The following is a 26327-nucleotide window of genomic DNA, read 5'->3' on the forward strand; positions in this document are numbered from 1 at the left end:
TTTCTATATAAATAAAGGTTTGAGCTAATTCTAGCTGGAAAAATTTCAGTTACTTGCTTGGTCATATTGTCCTTTCAATATTCAAAGCTGCAGCAAAAGCATGGGTATTGTTGCTTCTAGAATCACCCCAGTTCTCTTGTCTGCAGTCTGCATGCTGTTGAGCTAAACCAGATTAAAGAAAAAACAAAAGAAAAACAAAAAACAAACAAACAAAACACAAAACCAAAAAAAAACATCAAAAAACCCCACAGCTGCTGTGCTGCTTGTGCTCTTTCTACTTTCTTGTGCTTGCCACCTCCCCTTTCCCAGGTGATTGGGTTTGGGTGCTGGGCAGGGCCAAATGGTATATGAGCCCCAGGTATGCCATTAGAGAGTTCATTGTGCCTGGGCTGCTCTTTGGGGTAAGTGCTTTGCTTTCCTTCAGTCAGTTGCAGGGTTCTTTGGGCAGGTTGGAGTCTATGGTTTTCTAGATTTTAAGTGCTTGGAAATCACTTACTAGAGGGATATTTAGCAGAGGTTGCTGGCTCACTTGTTTTTGGGATGGTGGGATCCACTTGTGTTTTTGGGTTATATTTGAATCTCTAGACGTATGAAGCCACTTGTGTAACTCTCCAGAGGACTAAAAAGAGCTTGATTACACACTACAAGAGGCTTGACCACGTAGGCGCAGTATTATCAAGAGACTGAGCAGGGTCGTATCAGAGTTACCTTTTTCATCTGTGAAGGGTAAGTCTGTGATCGGCGCCGCCCGGGCACATTTTGGCGCGGCGCCGCCCGGGTACATTTATCTTAGATCGAGCTAACGAGCAGCTGAAGTAAAGCAACTGGGAAGAGAGGTATTGCAGCAGGTACGCTGTGGCTGTGAGGTGCCTCAGGGGGTGCTTTTCTCTCGTCCCTGCAGGTGCTTGGTGCAGTCTTGTTTTGGTAGCAGGGGGCTCTAGGGGTGGCTTCTGTGCGAAGAATCTAGAAGCTGCCCCATGTTAGGTAATGGCCCCACTGCTGAGCGGAGCCAATAAGTGATGTTGTTTGCGCGTCTGTGAGAGCGTGTTTAAGACAGGAAAAAAAAAACAAAAAAAAAAAACAAAGACGCTGTGCCATGCAGCAGCTGGGAGAGCAAGAGGAGTGAGGAACAGCCTTGCAGGCGCCAAGGTCAGTGAAGAAGGAGGGGGAGAGGTACTCCAGGTGCCGGAGCAGAAGTCCCCTGCGGCCTGTGGCGAGGACCATGGTGAAGCAGGCTGTCCCCCTGCAGCCCACGGAGTACCACGGTGGAGCAGGGTTCCATGCTGCAGCTGGTGGAGGAGGCCACGGTGGAGCAGGTGGACCTGCACTGATGGAGGCTGCGGCCTGTGGAAGACCCTTGCCGGAGCAGATTCCGGGCCGGACCTGTAGACCGTGGAGAGGAGACCACGCAGGAGCAGGTGAGCTGGCAGGAGCTGCTGCCCGTGGGGGACCCAGGTTGGAGCAGTTTGCTCCTGAGGGATGGACCCCGTGGTATGGACCTACATCTGGAACAGTTCTGGAAGAGCTGCTGCCTGTGGGAAGGCCATGCCAGATCAGTTGACCAAGGACTGCATCCTGTGGGAGGAACCCCACAGCACAGGGGATGAGGGCGTCCGAGGAGGAGTGGCGGCAAAGAAGCGCTATAGACTGACCATAAACACCAATCACCTGCACCGCTGGGGGGGAGAAGGTGGAAGAGGGTGGCTGGGGGGGAAGGTGCTTTTGGTTGCTTTCGTTTGTTTCTCGCTTCTCTACATTGCGTAGTAATAAGCAATAAATCTTTCTGTCTTTCTATGCTGAGTGTGTTTTGCTTATCACGATATTTACTGTGTAATCTCCTCATCCTTATCTCAACCCTTGAGCCCTTTTTCCTTGTATTTTCTCCCTGTCCTTCTTTGAGGAGGGAGAGGGAGAGAGCGGTTTTGGTGGAGCTCGGTCGCCTACCCCTGTAAAACCACCACAGGGGAAGATGTTCAGGTGTTTCCCTCTGAGGGTCTGAGGTGAGGCTGTTTGTCGCTGCAGTTGTCGCAGGCTGGTTGTCGCTGCAGTTTTTTTAACTACATCCAATAGAGTAAAATTCCAGTTTCTCTTTTAGAGGTGCTCTAGGTGGCTTCAGAGAACAGGTGGAAGCATCTACCACGTGGGATAGGTAAGCAGCTGAGGTAAAGGAGGGGATGAGAGTAACTGTCCTGAGGGTGCAGTGGCTTTTATTGCTGTGGTTGCTTTCTGTTCTGCTTATCAGGTGCCACAGGCAAGGTGGGCTGTGATAGTCTTTAGAATAGGAGCAAAGCAGGTCACTGGAATGCTGTTTGGTTCCTGAGAAAGGTGTTGCAGAGGAAAAAGGTGGTCTGGCGTGGCAGCTCCTGATGATGGTGGTCGTCTTCAGTAGGTGAAGCGGTGCCTGAAGCCCCATGCCGTGGAGCCTGAGCACGCCTCGCTGAGGATGAAGCCTGCTTTCCAGCAGTTCCCAAAACTGTGTTGAGGCTGAAATGGTGTGTCTGTGTTTGGGTTGGGGTTGCACCTTGGTGAGTGTAGGGATGAGTTTTAAGTTGGTGCAGCAGAGGGCCAGGCTCCATTGTCCTGTAGTGTGTTTTGACCCATCAGCATAGCCTTTTGGTTTTCAGATAGCCTACTCAAGTACGTGATTTTTCCTGCAAGTGATGTTATTACATGGAATTGATTTTTTTTTGTTGTTTTGGCGTGTGATCTGTTATGCTCCCAGATTTTTCTTTCTTTGTAAAGAAAGGTTTGAGCTAATTCCAGCTGAAAAAAATTCAGTTGCTTGGTCGTATTGTCCTTTCAATATTCAAAGCTGCAGCAAAAGCACGGGTATTGTTGCTTCTAGAATCACCCCAGTTCTCTTGTCTGCAGTCTGCATGCTATTGAGCTAAACCAGATTTAAAAAAAAACAAAACACAGTAAAGAGAAACAAGAAACAAACCACCACAGCTGTTGCTCCTGCTCTCTTTCTACTTTCTTGTGCTTTGCCCCTCCCCTTTCCCAGGTGATTGGGTTTGGGTGCTGGGCGGGGCCAAATGGTATATGAGCCCCAGGTATGCCATTAGGGAGTTCATTGTGCCTGGGCTGCTCTTTGGGGTAAGTGCTTTGTTTTTCAGTCAGTTGCAGGGTTCTTTGGGCAGGTTGGTGTCTATGGATTTCTAGATTTTAAGTGCTTGGAAATCACTTACTAGAGGGATATTTAGCAGAGGTTGCTGGCTCACTTGTTTTTGGGATGGTGGGATCCACTTGTGTTTTTGGGTTATATTTGAATCTCTAGACGTATGAAGGCACTTGTGTAACTCTCCAGAGGACTAAAAAGAGCTTGATTACACACTACAAGAGGCTTGACCACGTAGGCGCAGTATTACCAAGAGACTGAGCAGGGTCGTATCAGAGTTACCTTTTTCATCTGTAAAGGGTAAGTCTGTGATTAGCCCTGCTGGGGCTACTGTGTGTGCATGGCTTTTTGGCATTTGTGGAGCTCAGTTGTGTTTTTTGTGTGTGTATGTTATTACTTTTTTTTTTTTTTCTTTTGAGAGCCAAATAGTGTGTGTGCTGAGCGTTGTTGGCAGGAGGAGGTGGGGAATTGTCTGGCAGGGGAGCTGTTCAGGACTGGTAGGTTTGGTTTCTAGGAGCGTGCAGCATCCTTCCTGTGCGATGCCACTGATTGTTGGGCAGGAACGTTCCAGCTCGTGTGTCTTAAACAACGTAGCTTGTGCAGTGTGTGTTGTGTGGCCCGGGCAGAGTTTGCCGCGGCGCTGTGAGCGAAGAATCTCAGCTCGAGCTGGTGAGCAGCTGAAGTAAAGGAGCTGGGAAGAGAGAGGTATTGCAGCAGGTACGCTGTGGCTGTGAGGTGCCTCAGGGTGTGCTTTTCTCTTGTCTCTGCAGGGCCTTCATGAAGTCTTGGACAGGGAAATCCCCGTGTCACGGAGCAGTGAGGGAAGGTGGGAGTTTTATCAGCCTGGTGATCCCTTATCTGAAGCGAAGGGAAGACATTCAGGTGTTTCCCTCTGAGGGTCTGAGGTGAGGCTGTTTGGGACAGAGGAGCAATGTGGCAGGTGGTCGCTTGCAAGCACAGTGGTCATTTTGTCCTTCTGTGTTCCCAGGTGGCATGGGTGATGGTGGCCGTTCCTTTCGAGCTTGGATCTAACTTGCAGGTACAGAGGCAAGTGGACTGCTGTTTTGAAACGAAAACATTAAATATGGGGTGACTTCTGTTGTTGAGGGATGGGTGCTAATGCTGTCAGCTGAATGTTTGTCTTCTGACTGTGTTTTCCTTTGTTCAGGCTGAAATGCAGTGTGCAGTACAGGACGTCACGACGCGAGCTACCTCTGGAGTGACTCTGGTGAGTGATGAACAGAGGTAGGTGTTATTTTTCGGGTGCGGTTGTCGCTGCAGTTTTTTTAACTATATCAAATAGAGTAAAATTCCAGTTCCTCTTTTGGAGGTGCTCTAGGTGGCTTCAGAGAACGGGTGGAAGCATCTGCCATGTGGGGTAGGTAAGCGGCTGAGGTAAAGGAGGGGATGAGAGTAACTGTCTTGAGGGTGCAGTGGCTTTTATTGCTGTGGTTGCTTTCTGTTCTGCTTATCAGGTGCCACAGGCAAGGTGGGCTGTGATAGTCTTTGGAATAGGAGCAAAGCAGGTCACTGGAATGCTGTTTGTTTCCTGAGAAAGGTGTTGCAGAGGAAAAAGGTGGTCTGGCGTGGCAGCTCCTGATGATGGTGGTCGTCTTCAGTAGGTGGAGCGGTGCCTGAAGCCCCATGCCGTGGAGCCTGAGCACGCCTCGCTGAGGATGAAGCCTGCTTTCCAGCAGTTCCCAAAACTGTGTTGAGGCTGAAATAGTGTGTCTGTGTTTGGGCTGGGGTTGCACCTTGGTGAGTGTAGGGATGAGTTTTAAGTTGGTACAGCAGAGGGCCAGGCTCCGTTGTCCTGTAGTGTGTTTTGACCCATCAGCATAGCCTTTTGGTTTTCAGATAGCCTACTCAAGTACGTGATTTTTCCTGCAAGTGATGTTATTATATGGAATTTATTTTTGTTTTGGCGTGTGATCTGTTATGCTCCCAGATTTTTCTTTCTATATAAATAAAGGTTTGAGCTAATTCTAGCTGGAAAAATTTCAGTTACTTGCTTGGTCATATTGTCCTTTCAATATTCAAAGCTGCAGCAAAAGCATGGGTATTGTTGCTTCTAGAATCACCCCAGTTCTCTTGTCTGCAGTCTGCATGCTGTTGAGCTAAACCAGATTAAAGAAAAAACAAAAGAAAAACAAAAAACAAACAAACAAAACACAAAACCAAAAAAAAACATCAAAAAACCCCACAGCTGCTGTGCTGCTTGTGCTCTTTCTACTTTCTTGTGCTTGCCACCTCCCCTTTCCCAGGTGATTGGGTTTGGGTGCTGGGCAGGGCCAAATGGTATATGAGCCCCAGGTATGCCATTAGAGAGTTCATTGTGCCTGGGCTGCTCTTTGGGGTAAGTGCTTTGCTTTCCTTCAGTCAGTTGCAGGGTTCTTTGGGCAGGTTGGAGTCTATGGTTTTCTAGATTTTTAAGTGCTTGGAAATCACTTACTAGAGGGATATTTAGCAGAGGTTGCTGGCTCACTTGTTTTTGGGATGGTGGGATCCACTTGTGTTTTTGGGTTATATTTGAATCTCTAGACGTATGAAGGCACTTGTGTAACTCTCCAGAGGACTAAAAAGAGCTTGATTACACACTACAAGAGGCTTGACCACGTAGGCGCAGTATTACCAAGAGACTGAGCAGGGTTGTATCAAAGTTACCTTTTTCATCTGTAAAGGGTAGGTCTGTGATCGGCGCTGCCCGGGCACATTTTGGCGCGGCGCCGCCCGGGCACATTTTGGCGCGGCGCCGCCCGGGCACATTTTGGCGCGGCGCCGCCCGGGCACATTTTGGCGCGGCGCCGCCCGGGCACATTTTGGCGCGGCGCCGCCCGGGCACATTTTGGCGCGGCGCCGCCCGGGCACATTTTGGCGCGGCGCCGCCCGGGCACATTTTGGCGCGGCGCCGCCCGGGCACATTTTGGCGCGGCGCCGCCCGGGCACATTTTGGCGCGGCGCCGCCCGGGCACATTTTGGCGCGGCGCCGCCCGGGCACATTTTGGCGCGGCGCCGCCCGGGCACATTTTGGCGCGGCGCCGCCCGGGCACATTTTGGCGCGGCGCCGCCCGGGCACATTTTGGCGCGGCGCCGCCCGGGCACATTTTGGCGCGGCGCCGCCCGGGCACATTTATCTTAGATCGAGCTAACGAGCAGCTGAAGTAAAGCAACTGGGAAGAGAGGTATTGCAGCAGGTACGCTGTGGCTGTGAGGTGCCTCAGGGGGTGCTTTTCTCTCGTCCCTGCAGGTGCTTGGTGCAGTCTTGTTTTGGTAGCAGGGGGCTCTAGGGGTGGCTTCTGTGCGAAGAATCTAGAAGCTGCCCCATGTTAGGTAATGGCCCCGCTGCTGAGCGGAGCCAATAAGTGATGTTGTTTGCGCGTCTGTGAGAGCGTGTTTAAGACAGGAAAAAAAAAAAAAAAAAAAAACAAAGACGCTGTGCCATGCAGCAGCTGGGAGAGCAAGAGGAGTGAGGAACAGCCTTGCAGGCGCCAAGGTCAGTGAAGAAGGAGGGGGAGAGGTACTCCAGGTGCCGGAGCAGAAGTCCCCTGCGGCCTGTGGCGAGGACCATGGTGAAGCAGGCTGTCCCCCTGCAGCCCACGGAGTACCACGGTGGAGCAGGGTTCCATGCTGCAGCTGGTGGAGGAGGCCACGGTGGAGCAGGTGGACCTGCACTGATGGAGGCTGCGGCCTGTGGAAGACCCTTGCCGGAGCAGATTCCGGGCCGGACCTGTAGACCGTGGAGAGGAGACCACGCAGGAGCAGGTGAGCTGGCAGGAGCTGCTGCCTGTGGGGGACCCAGGTTGGAGCAGTTTGCTCCTGAGGGATGGACCCCGTGGTATGGACCTACATCTGGAACAGTTCTGGAAGAGCTGCTGCCTGTGGGAAGGCCATGCCAGATCAGTTGACCAAGGACTGGGTCCTGTGGGAGGAACCCCACAGCACAGGGGATGAGGGCGTCCGAGAAGGAGTGGTGGCAAAGAAGCGCTATAGACTGACCATAAACACCGATCACCTGTACCGCTGGGGGGGAGAAGGTGGAAGAGGGTGGTTGGGGGGGAAGGTGCTTTTGGTTGCTTTCGTTTGTTTCTCGCTTCTCTACATTGTGTAGTAATAAGCAATAAATCTTTCTGTCTTTCTATGCTGAGTGTGTTTTGCTTATCACGATATTTACTGTGTAATCTCCTTGTCCTTATCTCAACTCTTGAGCCCTTTTTCCTTGTATTTTCTCCCTGTCCTTCTCTGAGGAGGGAGAGTGAGAGAGCGGTTTTGGTGGAGCTCGGTCGCCTACCCCTGTAAAACCACCACAGGGGAAGATGTTCAGGTGTTTCCCTCTGAGGGTCTGAGGTGAGGCTGTTTGGGACAGAGGAGCAATGTGGCAGGTGGTCGCTTGCAAGCACAGCGGTCATTTTGTCCTTCTGTGTTCCCAGGTGGCACATGGGTGGTGGTGGCCGTTCCTTTCGAGCTTGGATCTAACTTGCAGGTACAGAGGCAAGTGGACTGCTGTTTTGAAATGAAAACATTAAATATGGGGTGACTTCTGTTGTTGAGAGATGGGTGCTAATGCTGTCAGCTGAATGTTTGTCTTCTGACTGTGTTTTCCTTTGTTCAGGCTGAAACGCAGTGTGCAGTACAGGACGTCACGACGCGAGCTACCTCTGGAGTGACTCTGGTGAGTGATGAACAGAGGTAGCTGTTATTTTTGGGGTGCGGTTGTCGCTGCAGTTTTTTTAACTATATCAAATAGAGTAAAATTCCAGTTTCTCTTTTAGAGGTGCTCTAGGTGGCTTCAGAGAACGGGTGGAAGCATCTGCCCTGTGGGGTAGGTAAGCGGCTGAGGTAAAGGAGGGGATGAGAGTAACTGTCCTGAGGGTGCAGTGGCTTTTATTGCTGTGGTTGCTTTCTGTTCTGCTTATCAGGTGCCACAGGCAAGGTGGGCTGTGATAGTCTTTGGAATTGGAGCAAAGCAGGTCACTTTAATTCTGTTTGGTTCCTGAGACAGGAGTTGTAGAGGAGAAAAGCTTTCAATATTCAAAGCTGAAGCAAAAATAAATAAACCACAGCTGCTGCTTCTCCTCTTTCTACTTGTGCTTTGCCCCTCCCCTTTCCCAGGTGATTGGCTTTGGGTTCCAGGGAGGGCCTAGTGGTCATTGAGTCACAGGCATCCCTTCAGAGAGCTCATTATGCCTGGGCTGCACTTTGGGGTAAGTGCTTTGTTTTTCCTTCAGTGAGTTGGAGGTTTCTTTAGGTGGTTAAGAGTCTATGGACTGATGCGTTTCCAATTAGAGACCGGTACGCCCATCTTTGTGAGGTAACAACTGGTAGGATCTGTTATAGTAAACCAATCTAGTAATAGGTGCCTGTATTGCATGCAGCTCTTCTTCAGGTGAGTAATTGTTATAGCATGTTTATGGATAGGATGGCAGTGCTACTTTGTGTGTTTGCTTTGTGGTTCTGGGTCCCTTATGATTTTTGCTGAATTAAGGCAAATATTATCAAAGTTATAACCTTGGTGGCAAAGTGATGGAGCAGGGTTTAGGAGATAAGTATCATCGAAGATCCCTGTGTAAGCATGCATCTGAAAAGAGTAGCAGTAGGCGTGTAAGGGGTAGTCTTTTTCAGGGTTAGGGACAGTTTGTTATATTTTTGGAGCTTTTGCCTGTGGTTTGTGTGGCTGTAGAGTCTTTAGATGTTGCAGCCTTCTTGTTTTTAAGTGCTTGGAATTCACGTAATAGAGGTGTGCTTAGGAGGTGTTGCCGGCCAACTTGTTTTTGGGAAATGGTGGGGTACGGTTGTTTTTTTTTGTTATCTTTTAATCTCTAGGTATATCAAGTCATTTGCATAACTGTCCAGAGGCTTCACAAGGAGCTTCAGTACGCATCCGAAGGGGCTTGACCGCATAAGTGCAGTATTATGGAAAGACTGAGCAGGGTCACCGTTCTCATCTGTAAAGGATAAGTCTGTGATTACCCCTGTTGGGGCTGCTGTGCATTCATGGCCTTTTGGTATTTGTGGACCTGAGGGTGTGTTTTTTTTTTTCTGGCTCTCGTCTCTGTGTTTGAGTCCTTTTCAAGGAGCTGTACTGTTTGCGTGTCCATCACGGATATGACCTTCTCTTTTTGTTTCTTGTAGCCCAGGGCATGGGCACGGACACTTGAATGAGGCACGAGGGTGAGTGGACGGCAGTGTGGGCCCTGAGTTGGTCAGTGGATTGTGTTAGTCTGCTTTGCCTGTTATGCAGGCTTTGGAAGCACCTTGAGAGAGCAGAGTACATCTCCTGCCACGTTCCTGAGGCGCGCCAGGCGTCAGCGGTTCCAGTTCCTGAAATGCTGGAGATGCTCGGAGCACAAGAGGAGCTGGGAGCGTGATGCATCTCCTTGGGATGTTAGGTGAGCGAAGCGGTGGTACTGGGTTGGGGAATGTGGGTCTGGGGCTTCTTGGCTGTTGGGGTAGGGGACGAAAGAAGAGGAGTGGGTATAGACTGTTTTGTGGATTGTCATTTTTGTTTGTTCTTTCTCCTTGGTCTAAGCTACGTGACCTTGGCTCAGCACAGTAAATGGAAGCGCTAAGCCTGGATCAGGAAGGTGAGTGGAGAAAAGTTGGAAAAAGGGCATTGGTTTTGGTTTGGTAGTCTATTGGTCCCACCTCTGGGTGACTCCTCTTTTCCGGGGACGAAGAAGATAGTGGGAACATCCTAGTTGGCCTCTGTGGTCCACCTTGAGGATGGATTGTGACCCCTGAGAATTAAGTCCAGGGGCAAATACTGTGTGTTTGGGGGTGGTTGGCAGGGGAAGGCGGGCAGTTGTCTGGAGTTGGTCTATCTGACTTCAGTAGCAGAGCAGGTCAGTGGACTACTGTTTTGTTTTTGAGGTGGGTGTTTCACTGGAAGAAGTTTGGCTGGTGTGCCAGTGCCCGATGGCACTTTATTTCTGCAGGTGAAGAGGAGCCTCGTGCCGGAAGCAATGTCCTGGCTAGCCTTCGTGTTCCTTGATGAGGATGGAACCTGCCTCCCATCATTCCAAGCTAAGTTGTGGGGCAAGTGCTATGTTTGCTTTCGGGTTTTGAATGCACACATAGGGCGAGGGTTTGTGCTTTTAAGTCATTGCTGTGGATGGGGCCTTTTAGGATTGATCACGGTCAGACAGTGTGTGGGGTTGTGAGGTTCTATCAGGTAGGGCTTGAGCACGTGCCAGGCAGGGCAGTTCCAGCTTGGTGTCTGTGTTCTGTGTTGTCTGTGCTGTTGCTCCTGGTGCTTGGCAGGCCCTGGGGAAGCCGTCCTGAGGGTGTGGAACACTTGACCTCACTGGAATAATGCTGATGCTCAATCGGAAGCTGAGCATTTCTTGTCTTGCAGTGGGAGCCTAAAGAGATCACTTCTTCTGTGTGTGTAATTTTTTTTGTATCAAATGTTTCTTGATGCGATCATCATATGTTACGCGCTCCTCAGGTCTTGATATCCTCATTGCCTTTTTCCACTGGACGGATTAGATGGGCAACTTGTTAGCCACACCAAAGGTCCTAAATGCTTGTTTCATCATCGTAGGGCTGATCTGAGCACGTCTTGTCTTGCAGTCGCAGCTTAAAGCGCAGATATGTTTCAGGTCTTGTGCATCATATTCGGTTTCAGATGGCATCTGTTTCCATCCTCGCTGTTGCGGAAGTCATGTGGGCTTCATCAGGAGCTCTGTCTTGGGAGTTCATTTCCGAAGCATTTTTCTTCTGGGGTTTGCACTCCCCATCCTTCTGGTCTCTTGCCTTGAAGGCAGGCTTTTTATGCCTCCATCATCCCAGTTCTGGCAGTTGCTTCCAGTCACATGTAGTGACATTTGAGTCTCTCCTTGGGTCTGCTGCAGGGCACCTGTTCTGACTTGCTGTCGCTGTAGGGCTTCCCTCTGGGAGTCCTTTTTTTGCGCCTTGTGTTCTGTGTTTTGTTCGTAACGTTTGTAGCGTGCCTGTGTGCGTGTTTGGCCTGGAGCTGTCCTGCCTGGCAGTTAGTGATGGTAACTAATGTGGCGGTGTACTAATACATTGTCCGGACTGTTTTGGCAAAGATATCCGGGCTGTCTCTGGGCACGTACTGAAGGGCAGCTGGCACAGAGTCATCTCCGTGGTGTTTGGCAAATGTGGAGGGGGAGACCTGAGCTGCTTGCGAGCAGCTGTTTGCATAGTGCTTGAATAGTGCTAGAGGAGAGGTCTGTCATTGAATCTTGAAAGCTCGCAGATGTGGAGTGTTTTTATTTTTCTCCAGTCCTAGATAAACCTTAGGAGGAACAGGTCACAGGAAAGAGCTCCTTTTGGAACTGTCAAGGACTCGGTAGGCAACCCGGTGACTGGCTTGATCTACTTTCCAGGTGCTGAGGCAAGGGGGCTGCTGTTTTGAAATGATAAAATTAGCCATGGGGTCCCTTGTGTTGTTGAGGGATGGGTGCTAATGCTGGCAGCTGAATGATTACCTTCTATGTTTTCATTTGTTAAAGCTGAAACACAGCGTACAACCTGGGACGTCACACCCAGAGCTGCCTCTGGCAAGGTGAGCGATGAACAGACGGAGCACTTATAGTTGGGTTGCGGTTGTCACTGTCACTCTAAGTGACCCCTCTTTTCTGTTTTAGAGGTGTTGTAGCTGGCTTAAGAAGGTAGATGGAAGCATCTGCCTCGGGGTAGGTAAGCGGGTAGAGGTAAGGCAGCAGATGAGAGTAACTGTCCTAGCTGTGCTGCGGCTTAGGATGCTGCCTTAGCCTATGCTTTTCTTCCTCTTTCACAGGTGTCTCGCACAGGCTCAAAGGAGCAAACTGCATTCTGAAGAGCTGCTTAAGTAGGGGGGCTGGTCATGAGCTGGGTTGGAGCGGAATGGCCAAGTAGCACGAGGTGACTATGAAAGGTCTCTGTCTTGCTTTGCAGGTGCCATGGCAGGCTCTCCACAGAAGTGGCTGAGGATTTGAGATGAGGCCGGAGAGTGACAAGGAGCAGTACGTGCAGGGATGGTTTCCAAGCGCTGCGGTTGCTTTCTCTTCTGTTGGTCAGGTGCCACAGGCAAGGTGGGCTGTGACATCAGTCTTTAGAATCGGAGCAAAGCAGGTCACTGGAATGCCGCAGGGCATCTGAGAAGGGTGTTTTAACAGGAAAAGTTTGTCTGGCATGGCGGTGTCTGATGGCAGTGTGTTTCCACAGGTGAAGAGGTGCCTGGAGCCCCATCTCATCTAGCCTGCACGTGCCTTGAGGATAAAGCCTGCTTTCCAGCAGTGTGGAAAGCACCACCAGTCTGTGGTGCCGGCCCGGCCGAGTTGGAGCATGTGAGCAGCTGAAGAAAAAGAGCTAGTGAAAGAGAGGTATTGCAGCAGGTAGGCTGTGCCTGTGAGGTGCCTGAGGATCTGCCTTTTCTTTTTTTTCTTTTGTGGGTGCTTCCTGCAGCCTTGGAGAGGTGAATCCCCACATTGTGGAGTGCTGAGGAAAGACGAGAGGGTCGTCAGCCCAGTCAGTGTCCCTAAGCAAGGTCCCCCTAAGGCAAGTCCTTGAAGTGTTTCCCCTGGTTTAGCAGGTGCTGCAGCAGGCTTTCCTCAGAATCTGCTGAGGGTCTGAGGTGAGGCTGGGTGGGATAGAGGAGCAGTGTGGTGGGTGATTACTTGAGAACACAACGATCATTTTATCCCTTTGTTTTCCCAGGTGGTGTGGGTGATACTGGCTGTACTGTTGGAGCTTGGACTCAGAGAGGAATGGGTGAGCACAACCGTATGTTGCTTCAGTGGTAGTCAGTATTGCGGAGGAGGTGGGCATCAGGGCCGGTGTGCTAGTGAATGCTGGTACGCTGTTTTTGCAGATGATGATGAGCCTGGCCATGGACTAAGATGTCTCTCAGTGTCTGTGCATTTCTTGAGGTGGAGGGAATTTACCATCCAGCAATCTGAGAGCTAAGTTGAGGGGCACCTGGTATTTGCATATGTGGTGTGGCTGATGGGAGCTGGGAGCCGGAGCAGCATGGAGCCAGCCGGCTGAATATACTTGGTGGCACTGTGAGGGTGGTTGAGGCTGCGTCACCTTCAGGCTGCTTGAGGCTGGGTCACCAGGCTAATAGAAGGAGCAGGGGGTATTTTGTAGTGTGAGTGTATGTGCCAGGCAGGACAGTTCCCATCTGTCTATTTGTCTTGTAGTGCTGCTTCTGCAGTGTGTGTTCTGTGTCATGCACTCCTCGGGTCTTTGTATCAAATGTTTCTTGATGTGATCATCATGTTACGTGCTCCTCAGGTCTTGATATCCTCATTGCTTTTTGCACTGGACAGACTAGAAAGGCAACTTGTTAGCCGTACCAAAGGTCCGAAATGCTTGTTTTGTCATCATGGGTCTGATCTGAGCACTTCTTGTCTTGCAGTCGCAGCTTAAAGCGCAGATGTGTTTCAGGTCTTGTGCATTGTCCTGGTTCCAGTTAGGACAGAGTTAAGTAGCTCATAGTAGCTGGTAGGGTGCTATGTTTTGGATTAGGATGAGAAGAGCGCTGATAACATGCTGATGTTTTAATTGTTGCAGAGCAGTGTTTACACCAGGCCAAGGACTTTTCGGCTTCTTGCTCTGTCCTGCCAGCGAGCAGGCTGGGGGTGCAGCAGGAGCTGGGAGGGGACAGACCCAGGACAGCTGACCCAAACTGGCCAAAGGGGTATTCCATACCATCTGACGTCATGCTAAACAATATATAGGGGTGGCTGGCCGGGGTGGGGGGGCCGGCTGCTCGGGAATAGGCTGGGCATCGGTCAGCGGGTGGTGAGCAATTGCATTGTGCATCACTTGTTTTCTTACACATTATTATTGTTAATACTATTACCATTATCACTATTATTATTATTATTGTTATTATTATTTTCCTGTCTTAATAAACCGTCTTTATCTCAACTCACAGGCTTCACTTTCCCGTTTCTCTCCCCCCATCCCAGAGAGGGAGGGGGGAGGGTGAGCGAACGGCTGTGTGGTGTTTAGCTGCCAGCCGGGTTAAACCACAACAGTCTTTTTGGCGCCCAACGTGGGGCCCGAAGGGTTGAGATATCGACAAATCTGACCAGAGTGTGTTAAACTAAAATTGGTATAAGTATTGGACCTGCTTAATAGTTGCTAGTCACGATGTTGATTGCCTTAATCTCCAGTCTGCTGTACCTGTATTCCAAATTGAGTTTTATGGTGCGTTACTTTCTGTATGTGCTCCCTGTTGCACTGTTTATCCTTTCCGGGCCCTGGTTTAAGATTGTTATGGTACTGTGCGGTGTAACAATGGCTTATGAAATGATGAAATATCTGGTCACGACTTTAACCTGGTATTTGTACTCAGCACTGACGTCGACTCTATACTTTGGAACCCATATCTCGGAAACTATTAGCAATTACACCTATTGCCTGTTTTCGTTAGGGAGCCAATCTGTGAAGGGGACAGGGGAAGACATGTTTCCCTACCTGTTCACTCTCCCTTTCTCCTTCACCACCACCCTCTTATCCCCCGAGTTAGTTACGGTGGTTCTCCGAGATGTTGAATATCCTTGGGATACTCAGACCAGCCTGCTCTTGTTGTTATGTCTCCTGAATGCGCTTCAGATTTTGTGGAGGGTTAAACAACTACTTAGGAATCTCATCCGGAGATCTGTCTTGAGGCGGGATAGTTGCGAGTGGCAGGGAGTGTGGGAGGATATGGGCAGGTTTCTAGAGCAGTGGTCACCTCCAGTGTTTTGGACATTCACCCCTGAACAACTGCAAAATCCTAAAAAGCTGGCAGAATGCTTGAAAAAAAGGTGTCATGACTCTGGCAGTTCCAAAGTGACACAAATCACTGTAGCGTGCTGGGGTCTGGCTTGTGCCTATCGAGCTGCAATTGATGTTATTAGCAACCTAGCTCCAGCTCCTGCAGCCGCTCCAGCTGCAGCTCCTGCAGCCGCTCCAGTTCCAGCTCCTGCAGCTACTCCAGCTCCAGCTCCTGCAGCCGCTCCAGTTCCAGCTCCTGCAGCCGCTCCAGCTGCAGCTCCTGCAGCCGCTCCAGTTCCAGCTCCTGCAGCTACTCCAGCTCCAGCTCCTGCAGCCGCTCCAGCTCCAGCTCCTGCAGCTACTCCAGCTCCAGCTCCTGCAGCCGCTCCAGCTCCAGCTCCAGCTCCTGCAGCCGCTCCAGCTCCAGCTCCTGCAGCTACTCCAGCTCCAGCTCCTGCAGCCGCTCCAGCTCCTGCAGCCGCTCCAGTTCCAGCTCCTGCAGCTACTCCAGCTCCAGCTCCTGCAGCCGTTCCAGTTCCAGCTCCTGCAGCCGCTCCAGCTCCTGCAGCCGCTCCAGCTCCAGCTCCTGCAGCTACTCCAGCTCCAGCTCCTGCAGCCGCTCCAGCTCCTGCAGCTGCTCCAGTTCCAGCTCCTGCAGCCGTTCCGGCTCCTGCAGCCGCTCCAGCTCCAGCCCCTGCAGCCGCTCCAGCTCCTGCAGCTGCCCCAGCTCCTGCAGCTGCCCCAGCTCGTGCAGCTGCTCCCACTCCTGTGGCTGGGTCAGAGAAACGAGCTGTAGCAGTGCAAGTTGACCCCGCAGAGGGTATCCCAACCCCTGTGGCAGACCCTGTGTCTGGGTCAGAGAAACGAGCTGTAGCAGTGCAAGTTGACCCCGCAGAGTGTATTCCAAGCCCTGTGGCAGACCCTGTGTCTGGGTCAGAGAAACGAGCTGTAGCAGTGCAAGTTGACCCCGCAGAGGGTATTCCAACCCCTGTGGCAGACCCTGTGGCTGGGTCAGAGAAACGAGCTGTAGCAGTGCAAGTTGCCCCTGTAGACAAGGTGAAAAAATGGTATAGAGGCTCAGGTCGTTTAAAACGCAGACAGTCTTCTGCTAAGTCTGGGCGAAGTGAAGACGAGGCTGGGCCATCAAAGGTGCAGGAGACTGAAGATGAGGATGAGGATGGCGAAAAATCAACAGTAACTACCCGGACTCCATACCAGCCATCAAAGGTGCAGGAGACTGAAGATGAGGATGAGGATGTCGGAAAATCAACAGTAATTACCCGGACTCTATACCAGCGTGAGCTACGAGATGTGCGAAAAGATTTTGGTCGCTGTATAGGCGAGCAGCTTGTCACCTGGCTGCTCCGGTGCTGGGACACGGGAGCCAATTATGTGGAATTGGAGGGCAAGGAAGCCAGGCGGCTGGGATCCCTTGCTAGGGACGCATGCATTGACAAAGCAATTGGAGATGGAGCACAATCTCGCAGCCTCTGGAGGCGTCTCCTGTCAGCTGTGAAGGAAAGGTATCTCTTCAAGGAAGAACTTGTATGTTTACCAAGCAAATGGACCACCATGGAGAAGGGAATTCAGTACCTGAGGGAATTGGCCGTACGGGAAGTAATTTATAAGGACCTAGATGACGCACAAACATCCACAGATCCAGATGCAGTCCAGTGTACACCACCCATGTGGCGGAAGTTTGTACGGAGTGCCCCATCATCATATGCCAACTCATTGGCAATACTAGCCTGGAAAACGGAGGAGAATCCCACAGTGAATGAAGTGACTAAAATACTCCGGCAGTACGAAGGAAATCTCTCCTCTTCCCTAAAGGCCTGTGTCTCAGCTGTGGAGAAACTCTCTGAAGAGGTCCACCAACTTAAAGAGAATTTATCTTCCCCTCCACCTGAACGAACCAGTGTCCACCAGCTAAAAGAGAATGCTTTAGAGAAACTTTCTGAAAAGATCCACCAACTTGAAGAAAGATTATCTTCCCCTTCACCTGAACGAACCAGTGTCCACCAGCTAAAAGAGAATGCTTTGGAGAAACTTTCTGAAAAGATCCACCAACTCGAAGAAAGATTATCTTCCCCTTCACCTGAACGAACCAGTGTCCACCAGCTAAAAGAGAATGCTTTGGAGAAACTTTCTGAAAAGATCCACCAACTTGAAGAAAGATTATCTTCCCCTTCACCTGAACGAACTAGTGTCCACCAGCTAAAAGAGAATACCTTGGAGAAACTTTCTGAAGAGATCCACCAACTTAAAGAGAGTTTATTTTCCTCCCCACCTGTACAAACCAGTGTCTCAGCTATTAGGGGTAAACGTTCATCTATGCAAGGAAGACAATATGGTGGGCACACACACCGCGCCACCCTGTGGTTTTACCTACGTGACCATGGAGAGGACATGAGAAAATGGGATGGAAAATCTACTGCGACCCTAGAGGCACGGGTACGTGAATTGCAAAGGAAAACAATTGGGAAAAAGGAGTTCTCTGAAAGGTTTGCTGCTCCAACTTCCAGCAGGCAGTCCTTTAAACACAGAAATGAAGATTCTGACCAGGACTAGAGGGGCCCTGCCTCCAGCCAGGGGGAGGAAAGGGACAATCGAGTTTATTGGACTGTGTGGATTCGATGGCCTGGCACGTCAGACGCACAGAAGTATAAGGCTTTGGTAGACACCGGTGCACAATGTACTCTAATGCCATCAAGCTATAAAGGGCCAGAGCCCATCTGTATTTATGGTGTGACGGGGGGATCCCAGCAGTTAACTGTATTGGAGGCTGAAGTGAGTCTAACCGGTAATGAGTGGCAAAAGCACCGTATTGTGACTGGCCCAGATGCTCCGTGCATCCTTGGCATAGACTATCTTAGAAGAGGATATTTCAAGGACCCAAAAGGGTTCCGCTGGGCTTTTGGCATAGCTGCTTTGGAGACAGAGGACATTAAACAGTTGTCTACCTTGCCTGGTCTCTCAGAGGACCCTTCTGTTGTGGGGTTGCTGAGGGTTGAAGAACAGCAAGTGCCGATCGCTACCACAACTGTGCACCGGCGGCAATATCGCACCAACCGAGACTCCCTGAGTCCCATCCATAAGCTAATTCGTCAACTGGAGAGCCAAGGAGTGATCAGCAAGACTCATTCACCTTTTAATAGTCCCATATGGCCAGTGCGAAAGTCTAATGGTGAGTGGAGACTAACAGTGGACTATCGTGGCCTGAACGAAGTCACGCCACCACTGAGTGCTGCAGTGCCGGACATGCTAGAACTCCAGTATGAACTGGAATCAAAGGCAGCCAAGTGGTATGCCACAATTGATATCGCTAATGCATTTTTCTCCATCCCTCTAGCAGCACAGTGCAGGCCACAGTTTGCTTTCACTTGGAGGGGAGTCCAATATACTTGGAATCGGCTGCCCCAGGGGTGGAAACACAGCCCTACCATTTGCCATGGACTGATCCAGTCTGCGCTGGAGCAGGGGGAAGCTCCTGAACACCTGCAGTACATCGATGACATCATTGTGTGGGGTGACACTGCAGAAGAAGTTTTCGAGAAAGGGAAGAAAATAGTCCAAATCCTTCTGAAGGCCGGTTTTGCCATAAAACAGAATAAAGTTAAAGGACCTGCACGAGAGATCCAGTTTTTAGGAATAAAATGGCAAGATGGACGCCGTCAAATCCCAATGGATGTGATCAACAAAATAACAGCTATGTCTCCACCAACTAGCAAAAAAGAAACACAAACTTTCCTAGGTGTCGTGGGGTTTTGGAGAATGCATATTCCAAATTACAGTCTGATTGTAAACCCGCTCTACCAAGTAACCCGTAAGAAGAATGCTTTTGAATGGGGCCCTGAGCAACGACAAGCCTTTGAACAAATTAAGCAGGAAATAGTTCATGCAGTAGCCCTCGGGCCAGTCCGAACAGGACCAGATGTAAAGAATGTGCTCTACACCGCAGCCGGAGAGAATGGTCCCACCTGGAGCCTCTGGCAGAAAGAACCTGGGGAAACTTGAGGTCGACCCCTGGGGTTTTGGAGTCGGGGATACAGAGGATCTGAAGCCCGCTATACTCCAACTGAAAAGGAGATATTGGCAGCATATGAAGGAGTTCGATCTGCTTCGGAAGTGGTCGGTACTGAAGCGCAGCTCCTCCTGGCACCCCGACTGCCGGTACTAGGCTGGATGTTCAAAGGAAGGGTCCCCTCTACGCATCATGCAACTGATGCTACATGGAGCAAGTGGGTTGCACTGATTACTCAGCGGGCTCGAATAGGAAACCCCAGTCGCCCAGGAATCTTGGAGGTGATTATGGACTGGCCAGAAGGCAAATACTTTGGGATATCACCAGAGGAGGAGGTGGTTCGTGCTGAAGAAGCCCCCCTGTACAACAAGCTACCGGAAAATGAGAAGAAATATGCCTTGTTCACTGACGGGTCCTGTCGTATTGTGGGAAAGCATCGGAGATGGAAAGCTGCTGTATGGAGTCCTACACGACGAGTTGCAGAAGCTGCTGAGGGAGAAGGTGAATCGAGTCAGTTTGCAGAAGTAAAAGCCATTCAGCTGGCTTTAGATATTGCTGAACGAGAAAAGTGGCCAGTTCTCTATCTCTATACTGATTCATGGATGGTAGCAAATGCCCTGTGGGGGTGGTTACAGCAATGGAAGCAGAACAACTGGCAGCGCAGGGGCAAGCCCATCTGGGCTGCGGCATTGTGGCAAGATATTGCTGCCCGGGTAGAGAAACTGGTTGTAAAGGTACGCCATGTAGATGCTCATGTGCCCAAGAATCGGGCTACTGAAGAACACCAAAACAACCAGCAGGTGGATCAGGCTGCTAAGATTGAAGTGGCTCAGGTGGACCTGGACTGGCAACATAAAGGTGAATTATTTATAGCCCGATGGGCCCATGACACCTCAGGCCATCAAGGTAGAGATGCAACCTACAGATGGGCTCGTGATCGAGGGGTGGACCTGACCATGGACACTATAGCACAGGTTATTCATGACTGTGAAACATGTGCTGCAATCAAGCAAGCCAAACGGTCAAAACCTCTTTGGTATGGAGGACGATGGCTGAAATATAAATATGGAGAGGCCTGGCAGATTGATTACATCACACTCCCTCAAACCCGCAACGGCAAGCGCCACGTACTTACAATGGTGGAAGCAACCACCGGATGGCTGGAAACATATCCTGTGCCCCATGCCACCGCCCGGAACACTATCCTGGGCCTTGAAAAGCAAGTCTTATGGCGACATGGCACCCCAGAGAGAATTGAGTCAGACAACGGGACTCATTTCCGAAACAACCTTATAGACACTTGGGCCAAAGAACATGGTATTGAGTGGGTGTATCACATCCCCTATCATGCACCAGCCTCTGGAAAAGTTGAACGATACAATGGACTGTTGAAGACTACACTGAAAGCAATGGGTGCTGGGACATTCAAAAATTGGGATACACATTTGGCAAAGGCCACCTGGTTAGTCAATACCAGGGGGTCTGCCAACCGAGCTGGACCTGCCCAATCAAACCTGTTACGCACTGTAGAAGGGGATAAAGTTCCTGTAGTGCACGTAAGAAACATGCTGGGTAAAACAGTCTGGGCTACTCCTGCCTCAGGAAAAGGCAAACCTATTCGTGGAATTGCTTTTGCTCAGGGACCTGGATGCACTTGGTGGGTAATGCAAAAGAATGGGGAGGTCCGGTGTGTACCTCAAGGGGATTTGATACTGGGTGAGAATAGCCCATGAGTTGAATTGTAGTATGTTAATTATTATATAATAATGTATGTCATCACTACCATGATTGCTATATATCATAGATGAAAATGGTGATTAATTAGAATGTATTGGACAGAGTGTAACCTGAGCATGACATAAATGGTATGGAATAAGGGGTGGATATCTGTCCTGGTTCCAGTTAGGACAGAGTTAAGTAGCTCATAGTAGCTGGTAGGGTGCTATGTTTTGGATTAGGATGAGAAGAGCGCTGATAACATGCTGATGTTTTAATTGTTGCAGAGCAGTGTTTACACCAGGCCAAGGACTTTTCGGCTTCTTGCTCTGTCCTGCCAGCGAGCAGGCTGGGGGTGCAGCAGGAGCTGGGAGGGGACAGACCCAGGACAGCTGACCCAAACTGGCCAAAGGGGTATTCCATACCATCTGACGTCATGCTAAACAATATATAGGGGTGGCTGGCCGGGGTGGGGGGGCCGGCTGCTCGGGAATAGGCTGGGCATCGGTCAGCGGGTGGTGAGCAATTGCATTGTGCATCACTTGTTTTCTTACACATTATTATTGTTAATACTATTACCATTATCACTATTATTATTATTATTGTTATTATTATTTTCCTGTCTTAATAAACCGTCTTTATCTCAACTCACAGGCTTCACTTTCCCGTTTCTCTCCCCCCATCCCAGAGAGGGAGGGGGGAGGGTGAGCGAACGGCTGTGTGGTGTTTAGCTGCCAGCCGGGTTAAACCACAACATGCATCATATTCGGTTTCAGATGGCATCTGTTTTCAATACTCACTCTTGCAGAAGTCATCTGGGTCGCATCAGGAGCTCTGTCTTGGGAATTCATTTCCTAAGAGATTTCTTCTGGGGTTTGCACTCCCCATCCTTCTGGTCTCTTGTCTTAAAGGCAGGCTTTTTATGCCTCCATCATCCCAGTTCTGGCAGTTGCTTCCAGTCGCATGTCGTGACATTTGAGTCTCTCCTTGGGTCTGCTGCAGGGCACCTCTTCTGACTAGCTGTAGGGCTTCCCTCTGGGAGTCCTTTTTTTGCGCCTTGTGTTCTGTGTTTTGTTCGTAACGTTTGTAGCGTGCCTGTGTGTGTGTGTTTGGCCTGGAGCTGTCCTGCCTGGCAGTTAGTGATGGTAGCTAACGTGGCGGTCCATCGGTGTACTAATACATTGTCCGGACTGTTTTGGCAAAGACATCTGGTCTGCCTCTGGGCACGTACTGAAGGGCAGCTGGCACAGAGTCATCTCCGTGGTGTTTGGCAAATGTGGAGGGGGAGACTTGAGCTGCTTGCGAGCAGCTGTTTGCATAGTGCTTGAGTAGTGCTAGAGGAGAGGTCTGTCATTGAATCTTGAAAGCTCGCAGATATGGAGTTTTGATTTTTTGTTTGTATTTCTTTCCCCTCCCCAGTAGAGGGGTAAACCTTAGGAGGAACTGGTCACAGGAAAGAGCTCCTTTTGGAACTGTCAAGGACTCGGTAGGCAACCCGGTGACTGGCTTGATCTACTTTCCAGGTGCTGAGGCAAGGGGGCTGCTGTTTTGAAATGATAAAATTAGCCATGGGGTCCCTTGTGTTGTTGAGGGATGGGTGCTAATGCTGGCAGCTGAATGATTATCTTCTGACTGTTTTCATTTGTTAAAGCTGAAACACAGCGTACAACCTGGGACTTCACGACCAGAGCTGGTTTTGGCAAGGTGAGCAATGAACAGATGCAGCAGTTATTTTAGGGGTGCGGTTGTCACTGCAGTTACTTAACTACACAAAATACAGTTAAAGTCCTGTTTATATTCCAGAGGTGTTGTAGCTGGCTTAAGAGAGCAGATGGAAGCATCTGCCTCGAGGGCAGGTGAGGGGGCAGAGTAAGGGAGCAGGTGAGAGTACCTGTCCTAGCTGTGCTGCGGCTTTGGATGCTGCCGCGGCCTATGCTTTTCTGTTTTCTTTCGCAGGTGCCTCGCACAGACTCAGAGGGGCCAAGCTGCACTCTGAAGAGCAGCACGAGAAGGGCAGGCTGGTCGTGAGTGGGGTTGGAGCAGAATGGCCAAGTTGCGCAAGGTGACTGCGAAGGGTATCCATCTTGCTTTGCAGGTGTCATGGCAGGCTCTACACAGAAGTGGCTGAGGATTTGAGAAGAGGTTACAGAGCATCAAGGAGCGGCACGTGCAGTGACGGTTTCCAAACGGTATGGTTGCTTTCTCTTCTGTTGGTCAGGTGCCACAGGCAAGGTGGGCTGTGACACTAGTCTTTAGAATCGGAGCAAAGCAGGTCACTTGAATGCCGCAGGGCATCTGAGAAGGGTGTTTTAACAGAAAAAGCTTGTCTGGCATGGCAGTGCCTGATGGCAGTGTGTTTCCACAGGTGAAGAGGTGCCTGAAGCCCCATCCTGTCTAGCCTGAGCACACCTCGCTGAGAAGGAAAGCCGCTTTCCAGTAATTCAGAAAGCCAAGTTACGTCTCGACCTCGAGCATCTGGGGCTCGTGCCTGTGCTTTTGGGCCTGTCTGTAGCGTTTGGCACCTGCATTAGTAGTTTCTTGGCGTATCTTTAGGCTTTTGGGGCCTGTGTCTTGGGGGGTGTGTGGAGCTGCTTGTACACCTCTGGGGACTGTGTTTTTGGGGGGGGGGTCAGGGCCTGCATCTGGGGGGGTTGGAAGCTGCTCCTACAATGTAGGGATCTGTATCTATGGGGGTTGGGAGCTGCTTGTACACCTTTGGGACTTGCATCTGGAGTGGGTTGGGAGCTGCTTGTACACCTTTGGGACTTGCGTCTTGGGGGGGTTGGGAGCTGCTTGTACACTGGAGGGTCCTGCCTTGGGCAGGGTTTGTAGCTGCTTGTACAGCTTTGGGGTCTGCAGCTGGGAGGGGTTGTGAGTTGCTTGTACACGCTAGGGGCTTCCCTCTATGGGGCTTTGGGGCTTGCCTCGGGGGGGGGGGTTGTGAGCTGCTTGCACACCCTTGGGGCCTGCCTCTGCGGGGGCTTGGTGCCTGCGTCTGGGGAGTGGGGGGGTTCAGAGCTGGTTGTACAGTATAGGAACCTGCGTTGGGGGGGGGTTGGGAGCTGCTCGTGCACTGGACGCCTGGGTTGGGGGGGAGGTTTGGAGCTGCCTTGTGCACCTTTGGGGCTTGCATCTGGGGGGGGTTGGGTGCTGGTTGTACACCTTTGGGGCCTGCCTCTGGGGAGGGAGGGTGTGGAGGGAGTTGCTTGTACACCTTTGGGGCCTGTGTCTGGGGGGGCTTGGGGCCTGCGTCTGGGGGAGGGAGTTTGGAGCTGGTTGTACACCTTTCGGGATTGCATTTGGAGGGGGTTGGGGCCTGCCTTTTGGGGGGTGGTGGTTGTGAGCTGCTTGTACACCTTTGGGGCCTGCGTCTGGGGGGGGAGGTGGGAGCTGCTTGTACACTGTTAGAGCCTGCCTTGGGGGGGGGGGGGTTGGGGCATGTGCCTTGGGGGCATGGGGTTGGGAGCTGCTTCTATGCTGTAGGGGTCTGGGTCTTGGGGGGTGGGGCTGTTTGTACACCTTTGGGGCGTGCCTCTGGGGAGGGCGGGGAGATGCTTGTACACCTTTGGGGCCTGTGTCTGGGGGGGGTTGGGGCCTGTGCCGGGGGGGTTGGGAGCTGCTTGTACACTCTAGGGTCCTCTGGCGGGCTTTGGAGCCTCCCTTTGAGGGGGGCAGTTGGGAGCTGGTTGTACACCTTTGGGGCCTGAGTCTGGGGCGTGGGGGCTGGGGCTGGGGCTTGGGGCCTGTGTCTGGGGGTGGGTTGTGGCCCGCTTGTAGACTTCTGCAGCCTGCGTCTGGTGTTTGGGGGCTTTTCTGTAGCGTTTGGGGCTTGCATTTTGGCTTTGGGATGTGTCTTGAGCTTCTGGGGCCTAGCTGTAGTGCTTGGGGCCTGCGTCTGGGGCTTTTCTGTAGCATTTTGGTCGCGTGTTTGTGATTTGGGGTCTGTATCCAGGGTTTTGCCTTTTTTGTAGTTTTCAGCTTTGCGTCAGTTTCTTTGTCGGTTGCCTGGGGTTAGGGGCAGTTTGCGGTTTGGATCATTAGTCAGTGTCATTAGTGTTGGGGGGTTGATATGAAGGGTTAGGGTTGTGGTTAGAGTTGTTAGGGTTAAAGGGAATAAGGATTTTAGGGTAAGGGGATCAAGGTTGTGGGAATAAAAATGTTTTTGCACAGAGTTACCTTGTTTAGAGGGAAGGAAGGTGGTATTGAGATATGCTTGCAGTGAGAAGAAAGCTTACCAGACAACCTTGTGAAATGCAGACAACCAGAATCCTTAGAGCAATTGGGTGGAAATCACGGTGTAAGAAACATTACCACCTCAAAGAGGAAAACAGTCAAGGAAAAAAGAAAATTGACTTGTAACAGGCCAGCAGCTGTGTATTTTCAGTGAAGCACCGGATAGATTGTGAACCTGGATTACCCAGTCAATGGGGATACTGGGGAGGGTCCTGGTCACCGAAAGGAAAAAAAAATTTATAAAAACTGTGTTATGGAACTAGTAGGTAGTTTGTGGGACGCCTGCCATTGCAATCGTGAATAAAAATACTACTTCACTGAGATCCTTGCCTGAGCCTATGTTATTGGTTACAGAGTGTTTCTAACAAGGTGTTACGGTTTTAAGGTTTCAGGGCTAAGGCACTAGGGTTGGGTTTCAGGGTTAGGGTTTCCAGGGTTAGGATTTTAAGGTTGTTAGGGCTGGACTTATAAGGGTTAGGGGTTGGGGGTTAGTGTGTTAAGGTTTTAAAATATTTTGTGGTTTTAGTGTTGATAGGGTTTTTAGGGTTAGGGTCTTAGGGTTTTAGTTATGGTCAGGTATTTAGAGTTAGGGTTTTAAGGTCTTAAAAAAAAAAAAAATTAAGGTTAGGGTCTCCAGGGTTAGGGCTTTGAGAATCTTTACTTTTTGGGTTAGGGTTTAGAGGGTCTTAATTTTTAGGGTTAGGGCTTTTAGGCGTAGGTCTAGTGTGGTAAATTTTATCAGGTTAGGACTGTAAGGGTTTTAAGGTTAGGGTTTCTAGGGTTTTTTGGGGTAGGGGTTAGGGTTAGATCCGTGGGAGCCGTAGTGTTAGGGGTCAGGGTTCTTAGGGGTTAGGCCCAATATTAGGGTGGAAGGCCAAAGTAAGGGGGGAGCCCCCCCAAAATTGAAGGGTCGAAGCCCCAAGTTAGGGGAAGGAACGTCAAAATTGTGGGGTCCCCCAAAATTGGGCGGAAGAGCTCTTAATGTTGGGGGAAACCCAAAAAAGGAGGGTGGGGGACTCTAAAATTGGTGGTGTCCCCCCCAAATTGGTGGTGTCCCCCCCAAATTGGTTGTGTCCCCCCCAAATTGGTTGTGTCCCACCCAATTAGGGGAGGAACCCCCAAAATTGGATGGGCGAACCCCCAAATTGGGGGGAAGAAGACTTAAATGGAAGTGTGAAATTCCAGAATTGAATGTGGACCCCCCAGAACAGTCTTCAGGGGTTTAGTGTGGTAAATTTTATCGGGTTAGGGCTGTAAGGGTTTTTAGGGTTAGGATTTCTAGGGTTTGTTGGGGTAGGGGTTAGGGTTAGATCCGTGGTTGCCATAGCGTTGGGGGTCAGGGTTCTTAGGGGTTAGGCCCAATATTAGGGAGGAATGCCAAAATAAGAGGGGGGGAGCTCCCCCCAAAATTGAAGGGTTGAAGCCCAAAGTTAGGGGAAGGAACGTCAAAATTGTGGGGTCCCTCAAAATTGGGTGGAAGAACTCTTAATATTAGGGGGGAACCCAAAAAAGGAGGGTGGGGGA

At 50.6% G+C, this 26327-nt stretch overlaps 2 long non-coding RNA genes across 25 annotated transcripts; both read left to right on the forward strand.

Moving 5' to 3' along the window:
• Positions 1 to 3884: 3884 nt before the first annotated feature.
• On the forward strand, positions 3885 to 7804 carry LOC310900342. 2 transcript variants are annotated; one of them, XR_014585078.1, is made up of 3 exons: positions 3885 to 3944; positions 7546 to 7598; positions 7728 to 7804. It is a non-coding gene; the product is annotated as an uncharacterized lncRNA (long non-coding RNA). The 2 variants fall into 2 exon arrangements; XR_014585079.1 differs by having other exon boundaries at positions 7546 to 7606; positions 7728 to 7767.
• A 239-nt stretch (positions 7805 to 8043) lies between these two features.
• LOC310900340 lies at positions 8044 to 25126 on the forward strand. 23 transcript variants are annotated; one of them, XR_014585057.1, is made up of 18 exons: positions 8045 to 8319; positions 8939 to 9138; positions 9248 to 9504; positions 9645 to 9699; positions 10051 to 11466; positions 11593 to 11645; positions 11728 to 11779; positions 11880 to 11930; positions 12017 to 12153; positions 12287 to 12408; positions 12527 to 12619; positions 12779 to 12832; positions 12933 to 13027; positions 21990 to 22274; positions 22351 to 22451; positions 22527 to 22759; positions 22936 to 23023; positions 24828 to 25126. It is a non-coding gene; the product is annotated as an uncharacterized lncRNA (long non-coding RNA). The 23 variants fall into 23 exon arrangements; XR_014585061.1 differs by having other exon boundaries at positions 10051 to 11429; positions 11728 to 11793; XR_014585064.1 differs by having other exon boundaries at positions 8046 to 8319; positions 11728 to 11775.
• Positions 25127 to 26327: the final 1201 nt, after the last annotated feature.

This window comes from Anser anser (genome assembly GCF_964211835.1).
Source record: "Anser anser genome assembly, chromosome: 5".
Taxonomy (NCBI): domain Eukaryota; kingdom Metazoa; phylum Chordata; class Aves; order Anseriformes; family Anatidae; genus Anser; species Anser anser.